Source organism: Carassius auratus, chromosome 2, assembly GCF_003368295.1.
Source record: "Carassius auratus strain Wakin chromosome 2, ASM336829v1, whole genome shotgun sequence".
Taxonomy (NCBI): Eukaryota; Metazoa; Chordata; class Actinopteri; order Cypriniformes; family Cyprinidae; genus Carassius; species Carassius auratus.
This window is the reverse complement of record NC_039244.1, coordinates 13,249,627-13,260,458: the sequence shown is the minus strand read 5'-3', so window position 1 is coordinate 13,260,458 and position 10,832 is coordinate 13,249,627. Positions and strand designations below refer to the sequence as shown.

Genomic DNA, 10,832 nt, shown 5'->3' with positions numbered 1-10,832 from the left:
TTTCGTGTATATAAATGCTACACTTATACATTTCTATATTTTAAAAAGTAAGAGTAGATCATAAAATGTCAGGAGTATGGAGAAAAAAAAATGAATTCTATATATACATGCATTAAATGAACTGTATGTTTTTACATTTTAAAATGCTTGAAGTGGACGCTATACTGTCCGTCCGTTCAGGGGTTCAACACTTTACTCAATCTCATGGTTTAAACACGCAGATCTATGTTCATCATCAAGTGTGCTCACACTTCTAGCCAAATCATAAAAGAATCCCTGCTGCAAATGTACATGCAGTTTTGCTTTTCAGCCTCTATACACTGAACCTTGTTGAAGCTTTGTTAAATAATATCTACTTATGTCTTTGTTTTGTAGTGTTTGCTGTAGAACTGTTAATTTCTGCCGATATTCTTTTAGTTTGTGTTTTGTGTGTGTGTGCATTGGGAATTTGATGTTTAAGTACTGTAAAAGTTGTCTTCACATGCATCAAGGTCTCTTTGCTGCAGTGTGTTGTAGATTTGTGATTTGTTTGCAGTGGTTGCTCTATCCACTCACTTACTAGATTTTAAAATATCGGTCTTGGCCAGTTTTCTTTTAGCAAAAATATTTTCACAAGTGTCCTAATAATGCGGAAAAATTTAAAATATTTATTTTGCTGGATACAATCAAAAACAAATTAAGCTGTGTTTTCATTTCGTTAACTTATATAGGTATATCTAAAGTTTCACATTCATATAATGATGTGAAAAAAAATCGAAAAAAAGAAGTATTCGAAAAAATTGGGGATTTTTTTTTTTATACCTAATTTCCATATAATTCTCTTCAGTAATGAAGACACTTTAAATTTAAAGTGGTTCTTTATTTCAATAGGTTTTGAATTGCGCAGATGCAAATTTTCTGAGTGTGCCAATAGATCTTTAACCACCTTTTAACCCATCCAAAACAGTTTTTTTGTTTGTCTGTTTTTTTTGTGGCCCATTCATAGTTCATTTTCTTTCTATTAATTTCCCGATCAGTAATTTGCCAAAACGACCAGTTCATAGGGCCAGAAAAAGAATAGTGCAGACAGTTTGCTTGTACACTTTAATTGCATTTTGTCTATAATTGACAAGCCATTAAAAAAAAAAAACCAAAGTTCGTTGTTTGTTAAAAAAAAATAAATAAATTGAAATGCTTCTGCTACTGACTGCTAATGTTATGTATTCAATATAAAGATGCTCTTGAGTAATTGTCATTTTGCCTCAGCGACTACCTAGTGACTTTGTTGACCAACAGTAAGATTTTACTTTCTTATTTTAGGACACCTTTATTTAAAAACAAAACCGTTATGTACCTTGGTGTATAATCTCTCCCAGGGCCAACCATTTACATGAGACTCTATTTGCCTTCAGCCGTCAACACTAAAAAACCTGCTTTATATTGGGTGAACTTTCGCTGCATGGTACTGAATATTAAAATACCCGCAAGTCTCCATGTGATGTCCTGCTTTTTCGCAGTTATCAAGCTCTGAGTATATCTGAACTCTCTGCTAGTGTATTACTAAAACTTTTGCAACTGGAAATATCATTTTTGACGAAGTGGTTTTGTATCTCTTTTTTTTCTTTATGAACAAAAAAAAAAACATTGTTATAGTACTAAAGAAACAACTTGATAATGCAACCCACTGGATTTGAAACGTATACATGACAAAACTTTAAAATACTCTGTGCATTTAATGAATGTGAACTGTCTCGGTGGTTCATATATATATATACAAAGGCAGCTAATTTCTATTTTTTTCAATGTATGATAATTCAGATGTTGCACATACATTTGACTGCAAAGTTCAGACGTTAACTCAATTTGTTGCAAGAAGACATAACTATACTCACCAAATATGCAAACCTAGCTTTTAGGAACATAGATCTGCAGCTTTGTGGTTTGTTTTATCTGACCCTTTAAAATAAAAGGAAAATATGTTCCTATCACTACATGTTTTCTATGAAATCTAGAAAACGAAATAATAATAAAAGAATATAAAACATTGTGGGCTTTGTAAGTGTGCTACTTATTTAAAACAAAATGTTATCAAGCTTAAATTCCATTGTCCTTACTGTATTTTCCTGTGGAAGCTTAAGTCTTTGTACCTTTGCATTAATATTTGTTTAATGAATTGAATAAAATGTTAAAACGCATATTTGTGTGTATGATTTTCCTCTGTGCTCAAAAATATTAAGATTGAGAAGTTAAATCTGAGCTTTAAGACTATTTTATAATTATAGACTCCATATATGTACATTTTAATTTTTATAGAGAATAGCTTCATAAAGAGAAAAGTCAATGTATTTGCCAACAGTAAGTGATAAATGTTTTTCAATAGCCATAGGATACAAAAATAAAAATCTTATATGCCATAGACCCTTTATTAGGGAAAGTTCCAGATAGATAAAATAAACGGCTTTAATAATTTGCATGAATTTTCTTAAATATGTTGATAGCTCAATTTTTGCCTTTTTATTTATACATTTTTTAATTTACTTTCTATAACATACGTTTATTGTTTGTATAATATGTAATTTATTCATTGTGTATTATGGACATTTATCATGGTGCTAATTATATCATGTGCATATAATCAATATATCATCGTTAAAAATAGTTTTTTTTTTTTTTTTTTGTCATATTCTAATCACCGTCTGGGTTCTGCATCATTATTGTCTGACCGAGTTGATTTGAACCTGCGTGATGGCGTCACGCGGCGTCGCGCTCTCCCATAATGCAGCGGGCCCGAGGTTTAGATCCAGTGGAGTTGAGATCGGTGAGAGCACTCGACGCAATGAGGCGGAGAGACACGACAACCGTCGAACCTTCATCTCCCAACTGAACACACATATACACTATTTCTCAAGCCAAAAAACACATCAGAAACATGTGGTACCGCCAATTCTCAATCCGCCCGAGAGGTCTGTGAGTTGCTGCAGTCCATAAAGCCCTTGAATCCGGAGGATTTTTCCCCCGTCGGCCGATTCGCACCGAGCAGGCAATGACAACGGCCTCCGCAACCCCGCAGCAGATGAGAGACCGGCTGCTGCAGGCCATCGATAGCCAGAGCAATGTGAGTAACCCGCTCACTCTCCTGCCGACCAAAGCTCACTTTCCCCGACACGATACAGTTAGAGCCTAATTTCAAGCCTCCAAACGCCATGTCGAGCGTCTGAATGTGTGGCAGAGCAGAAATGGAGGTCTTTTTAGCAGTTCGCTAACTGACGGGAGCCACATTTAACGGTACCCCGCGAGCTACACTAAAGGAACTACCGGACAGGCGCGATATAACCCTGCCTTCAGACATAAGCATGCTTCGAGAGCTTTTATTAAAGCGGCCATCTCGATTTAAGGTGCATGTTGCGATCAGACACCGATGACATGTTGCGGGAAGCCTGTCGTCCGCTAACGTTAGCTGTTTCATGTCAAGCTATCTGCTGTGGAACTTTTAGGGCAGATTTAAATAATTATCTGCTCGTTTATCGCTTTTTGTAAGTTTAACAGTATCACTAATGTCGCCAGTGGATATTGTCTGTTGTTTCCTGCTTATACACGCCATATCTTGGCTAATATGAGCTCGGTATATGCGGTTAGCTGACCCAGTGGCATTAGCAAAGCGCTAGCAGACGAATCCACGCTGAGAGCAGCGAGAGAGCTTTATTCTGTTTCCCAAGAGATGAAACCTCTGTCGATGCCTTCAAACAGTCGCAGATGTTGTGGTCTTGGCTGTCCTCGATGTGTATGAACTAACCGGAGCACACAGCTGGTAACGTTATCTGTTCCGGCTACGTTACTGTGCTAACTAGAGCTAACCAACTGTCTGACTGGAAAATGTGACAGCCCCATCTAATCTTATACTAGGCTAACAATTGCTATCACAATTAATATTCCCAACTATAAGGTTCTTGCGAGTGTCTAAACCGGAGGTTTTATGGTAAGTAAAGTGTTCGGGTTTTATCTAACTCTTACAAGATGTTTGATTCTGTTAACATTTCATACACACATTGACTTTATGTATTTTGGGTGTTTGGCTGTGGATGTCCATGCAACGTTTATTGGGTTGTTACTAGTCTGTCGGGGTTAAATTGGTAGGTTAAGGTTAGGAGGGTCAGAATGCTGCCCTGGAGTAATGGGTTAAACTTGTTGTCTATTGATTGAAGTGCTCATGAACAGTTTCTGCTTCCGCAGATTAAAGGTTGTTCAGACTTTTCCAAACTCACTGACTGTGAATGAGAGGTGAGAGGTCTATAATACACCAAATTCTACCTGATAAACCACAGAGTATCACATCTGTTTTAATATTCTAGAACTGACACTTACAAAAAGTGTGGAAACAATTTTGCTTGTGTGCCAAGTGTCAGTGCATTTTTTATTTGATTTTGAGCAACTTGTTATATTGTTATAACTATGTTATATTGTAGTTTATAGCTAAAGGCTGGAATGCACTACACTTCTTTACAAAATTTGTACAGATTTTAAAACCCTAGTTATCAAACACTTGCTGACTTTGTAAATGGGTACAGAAGATCGCTTTAACCCTGGAACCAAAAAACGACCCACAACAGAGTAAAAGTAGGAAAGGAAAACCAGGAAAAGCAAGGATTTGACAACACCATGTACTGACCTTTAAAAGCATCCACAAGAGTTGATGTCATTCACCACCATTGCTTTTTCAATGATGTACGACTAGGGCTGGGGGATATGGCCAAAAATCAAGATTATCAAGATACAAATTTTCATATCAGTCTATCAATAATTACTGCAATTTTTCAAATCTTCAATTATTTCAAGTCTAAAGGCAGATTTGTGTTCCTATGTGTAAGTTGTAGAAACCGGACTGTTAATTGTGGTTTTTGAATTTTTTGCACTTTTACGGTCACTTTTTTTCTTTAAATATTTTAATAGAAAAATATATTTCTGCATGTTCTAATGAGTAATATTGTTTCAAATGATTATAAACATGATTAATCATGTCTCTTCAGCACAGTTTGCAGTGCAAGCTGCAATATAAATATTAGTTTATTTGTCTCTTAGAAAATCACATTTGATAGTAGCTTGAGTTAGGATGCAGATTTAAATTCATGTTCATTACCAAAAATAGTAACATCTGTAAAAATAACAACCTTGATTTTTATATGGTGAAATTGAATAATTCTGACTGAGTTATATTTAAATTAACCATTCCATAGTAGCATACTTTAACCACAGTTAAAACCACACACATAGAACCTCAACACCATAGTAAAAATGTAACTATATTGTTTCTAGGTATTTATATGAAATAAACTAGGGTTGTGACGAGACCGTTATCCCACGAAACAAACATATATATATATATATATATATATATATATATATATATATATATATATATATATATATATATATATATATATATACATACATACATACATAAACACACAACCATTTCTCTGGAGGCATAAAACATTTTAATTTATTATTATTCTTTTAATTATTGAAAATAACCAAATTAATATTTTTGGGGGGCAAACAAAGGGGATTTACTATTAAAATTATTACATGGAAGAATTGTTGTGATTTAAAAAAAAATCATTTTAGTAGAAAAAGTAGTAAGCTATGTAAAGTTACATTCTACTTGAAAATAGTATTGGACTTCTATTTAGATTTTATTAGTTCTGTTCATGTGATATGATGGTAGTTTTACTTAAATCAAACGGTAAAGTCACTCTCAGAGCAGTTCTGGAGATGTTGTTCATGTGTTTTCAGCCTCATTTAGTGAGACGGCAGACACTGAAATCATAGCTTCTGTGTAGAAAATGAAACCGCGTGTCTGCATCATTCATTAACATAGACACACAGAACATGCAGGATTCATATTTAAATCGATTTTTGCGACTTTATATTTACAGATACATATCGGGATTTGATTGAAGTGTAATGACCTACTTTTGATTTTCAGTTCAAAGTTTGACAAATTCCCTGACATTCTGCATTAAACTGAATTCTGTTTTTATGACTGGATAAAGACTACACTGCATAATTTTCGTGCTTATGTGTCCACTTGCCTGATGTGAATATAAAATATCTTACCACCACTGTTGAAAGGGCAAGTGTAATGCAAATATATTTGAAAGGTCTGGGCGAGGATATGGTCACGTTCTCCCGAGATCGGATCTCATCACACCCCTACTAAATACATTTAGTGTAAATGCACAAACCACTATAGCTTAATGAAAAACTGTAATTATATTCCATTAGTATATTTGAGGCGGAAATGTACCATACTGTGATGCCGTCTCCTGGCGCGACGAGACAAAACCAATAAAACCCATTACAAACGAGGCATTTGTTGCATCCAGTGGGGATATAATTACTGATTATAATGACCTGTACTGTCTTTTTACATGTTGCGTTGCATATCGCACCACATAAACATAAAACTGTCTCTGCATTTCTGATCAGCAAAATGACAAACAAGCGCTACTCTACACTGCGCAAAACTCACGTTTGAATAATCAGTGGCAAATCCTTGAAATATGAAAAGGTACTACTTACAGGCTGTGAGTAGAAGTTGGAATGGTATCACTTTATAGAAAAAGCCTTTATGCACAGGCGACTTTGTAGGCTACTCTCCCAGGTTCAGGAAACAGTCCTGTGTAAAATGCGCTGCACACATCTGAATGTTTGGGTTGAAACTGTTCTGGAACGGTGTTGTAAATACAACTTAACCTCTGATTTCTAGTTGTGTCCTCTTTTGGAAGGCCAAACAAAGTAGTTTAGTTTTGCTTTCACAAGGAAACACACAGCATCTCCACAGCATGGCAAACAATACTATACCAAGAATCACTCACTATTCATGAATATTTGGGTGGTGTTATGAAATCTTCCCACATCTTGATGTAGACTTGGGGGCGTGTTTAATCAAGGTGTTTTTAGAAGGGCGTGGATGAGTCTTAATTTTTTATAAAGAATATCTCTTTGGGTTTGAGACTTTAATATTTGCATCTTTAGGGATATTATCTATTCACAAACCGCTTGTAACACTCCAAAGAGAAAGGAAAACTTGAAATTGCAGTATGTGCTCGTCATAAACAGAATTTGCTTTGAATTGTAAAAATCTGGAGACTGACCAACTTTCAGCGACTAGCAGCAGATTGGAGGAAAACTCTAGCAAAAGTAGTTTAGTGTATTCCAGCCTTAGTTTGAACATTTAAAATATGTTTCCAACATTCTTCATACCCATTATCTTGGACAACATTTCACAGTGTCTCATATCAGGCTTTGTGTTAAACTCTGGTCTTCCTGAACAGATCTGTACAGGGTTGCAGTTCTTGATGTTATCACCAATTTGGAGAAATACCCCATCACCAAAGAAGCACTTGAGGTTGGTAAAGACAACACACTGAATCATCAGTAATCTAATATCAATCTGCCTTTGACATGACAGATCAAGTACTCTTTCCGGGTCCAAGTAAGCACTATATTTCAAGCATGAATACTATCATTTTAAGCTAAGCTTTTAAAAACTCATGAGGTACACTATTGTTTCTAGGCTCACAATTTCCCAGACAGCAATATTTCAATGATTTAGAAAAGATAAATCACTGTCTGGCTAACTGAGACTTTGGTATGGAGTTAAAGTTAGGATAATTATCTCTTTTTTTGTAGTAAAACAGCACACCATGAATATATGTTGGCACCTTTTGATCGAGCATTTGGACAGGAAATGTCGCTTGTCGTCAGATTTAACAACCAGATAATATCTAGTCTACCATTATTCCTTCATTCACATTGCATGGTTTTAATTTAACAGAAAAATAATTTTTGTGAAGATATGACTTGTAAAATGCAATTTTACTTTCTCTGATGTTTCCTTTTCAATGCAGGAAACCCGCTTGGGAAAGCTGATCAATGATGTGAGAAAGAAAACAAAGAATGAGGACCTTGCCAAACGTGCCAAGAAACTCCTGCGGAACTGGCAGAAACTGATCGAGCCCGGCCAAAGTGACACTCCAGTGAGAGGAGTGCCAAATGCCCCGGGTTCTTCCAATGGCGGTGCTCATCCCTGCCGGACAGACACGCCTCCAGCGGTCCCCCCTTCAAGCAAGGTTGCTCCTGAGCTCAAAACCAGGAATGACATCCATAACACATACTCCCCAAAGGCTGAGAAATCCAGCAGCCGAAAGCGGCGGGGAGAGCAAATGGATAGTCTACATCTGCCACCAAAATGACGAAGACGTCCCTTTTTGAGCCAATGTATTCCTCTTCCCCACCATCAAATGGCATTAGGGGGAGCCCTGAGCCACTCCCAGATAAAAAATGATGTACCATCTGACAGAATCCGCATGGAACACCTTGAAAATGACCGGCACAACAAAATCCCTATCAATGCTGTGAAGCCTCATCCGAGCTCTCCGGGGCTCACCAAACTACCTAGCACTTCCTCCTTACTCAAAACGTCAGTGTTACAGCAGCACGCGAGAATGGATGGAGGTGGACCGCATCAGGCCAAAAAGCCCTCGGTACTCCTCAAGTCCGCGCAGCATAATGCATGAAACGATGGCCAAGAGGTCTTCAACATATGCACCTAAAGGGACTCTCTCGAGCCCGTCACAGAAATCAGCCCAAGTGCCCTCGCCTTTGCCCACACTGCAGCCTTTAACGTCGCCGGCCCAGGTGAGCATCGCGACGGTCCATCATCTGTGGGGCTGGAAGGCTCGATGCACTTGCATAGATCTACAGATACACTTTCCCAGCCCACACACACCACTGCAACATTGGAGCCGCTCTCTGGATCCCCGCTCGCCATACACGGCTTGGAGGGCATGGAGACCAAGGGGGAGCGGGAGGAGTGACCTCCAACTCGGAAGGCAAAAAGCGGAAGAAATACAGACCTAGAGACTATACCGTAAATCTTCAGGGGCAGTCCGCGGAGGACAGGACCAAACCCGTGCGGTTAAAAGAGCGTAGGTTGACATTTGACCCGGTGACCGGACAGATTAAGCCCCTCACTCCAAAAGAATCCCACCACGAGGCAGAGTGCCAAGCCCCACCAATCACAGAGCCAACGGTGAGGACTGAGATGCCTCAGCAAAAGGCACCTACGTCGGTTCCCAACCCCTTTCAACAGACAAACTGGAAAGAGCTGTCCAGAAATGAAATTATTCAATCGTACCTTAACCTTCAGAGCAATGTCCTCACATCCTCTGGAGCACAGACCCATGGGGCGCACTTTTTCATGACTGAATATTGAAGCGAGGACGGAGGACAACGACGTCAAAGAGACCCGAAAAATGCACGTTTTAGTACCGAGCAGCTCCCCGACAGAACTACCCGGGGTGACTCGGGACGTAACGAACGAGGACCTTCTCAGATAATACATAACGAACACTGGCCAGGGGTGAATGGTTGTTATGACACCAAGGGAGCCTGGTTTGATTGACAGATTGTATATCGTTGGATCTACATGACGATGAGAGTAAACTGAACATCCTGCATATGTTTGCCTGGACTGAGAGAACAGGGCTTGGAAAAGTTTTCAGTGTTCCCACTGTGAGTCGTAGGAGATCCAACCGACTCTCCTCGTCACTCTCTGTACTAGGTTCATCTTACAGGTGTAAAGAACGAACCAACGCCGGTTGTTCAGAGTTCAGTTTTCCACAAGAAGGAGCTGAAATGATGTCCTGATTGTGATATGCTGCTACCAACAAGAATTTGCAAACAAGGTTGTATATAACGGCTCGCAGGGATTTAACTGGGCCAGTTCTTGCACAACATGTGAATAGGAGGGTCTGAGCAAGCATTGAGCAGTACATATGTTTAAAAGCAAGTCGAGAACATTTTTTGGCAGTTACAAAAAGCTTTATGTGACAAAGAATAAATTATAAAAGTTTCTTATCATGTATGCATCTATTTATTTGACCATTTTTGGTTTCCATTATTATTATTATTTTTCCCTAGAGAAGGTTATCCACTAAGATGTGCGGATATGTTTGAGGCTTTTCTGTTCACATCACACATTTGTCCCCTTATTTGTGATGTACATGAGCATATATAAATACATTTGTTTCCACAGCGGCTCTCACATATGTGTGCTAATTGCGGTAGATACTGACATTCCGTCATTTCTCGCTTAACCTTTCTTTCTCTGTTTATTTAATATCAAATGATTTTCATATGAGAGAAAAGCAATCTATTTTTAGATGTTAAATCAATATTTTAAACAAATCTGTTTGCCTAGGTAATTGTAAAAATACAAATATGGTTAAATGTCAAAAAAAGAGAAGGTATTCTTGTGCTAGAAGAAAACGCAGAGAATGGCCACAGAGGGTGCTACTATTCATCTTCATACTGTGAGGACAGGAAAGCAGGAAAACTTTAATATGCTGGAAATATACTTGTTTCCATTCCTTTAGATATTGTTTGCCTTACTGAAACCATTCAATAATGACGTTCCTATTTGAAGAGCCTTAGTGAATGTATGGCATTTAGACTTTGGTTTAGGTGGTACAGAAGGAAACACCTCATGGGATCTGCCATTTTTTTCCTCATATGGATGCATTGTGCTATAAATGTGTCAATAAATATGCGCGTTATCCTGCTTTTCTTACATAGTTCTTGCAATCCATGTAAAACCTTTTTTTTTTTTTCTTTTTTTTGTGTGAACGTAATTTTTTTTTGGAGGAAACAAAGCATTTGAATGGAAGGCCAAATCATTTGTTACTGTTCACAGGCATCTATAGACCTAGATTTATAGGTTGTGGTCCTAATATTCATTCAGTGTTTTCAGTTTGACATTGATCTTTTTTTTTTTTTCATTCAATAATTTT

General features: G+C 37.8%; 1 pseudogene; it reads left to right on the top strand.

Moving 5' to 3' along the window:
• The first annotated feature begins 2,708 nt into the window (after positions 1–2,708).
• Positions 2,709–9,584, top strand: LOC113116307 (mediator of RNA polymerase II transcription subunit 26-like; annotated as a pseudogene).
• The last annotated feature ends 1,248 nt before the right edge of the window (positions 9,585–10,832 follow it).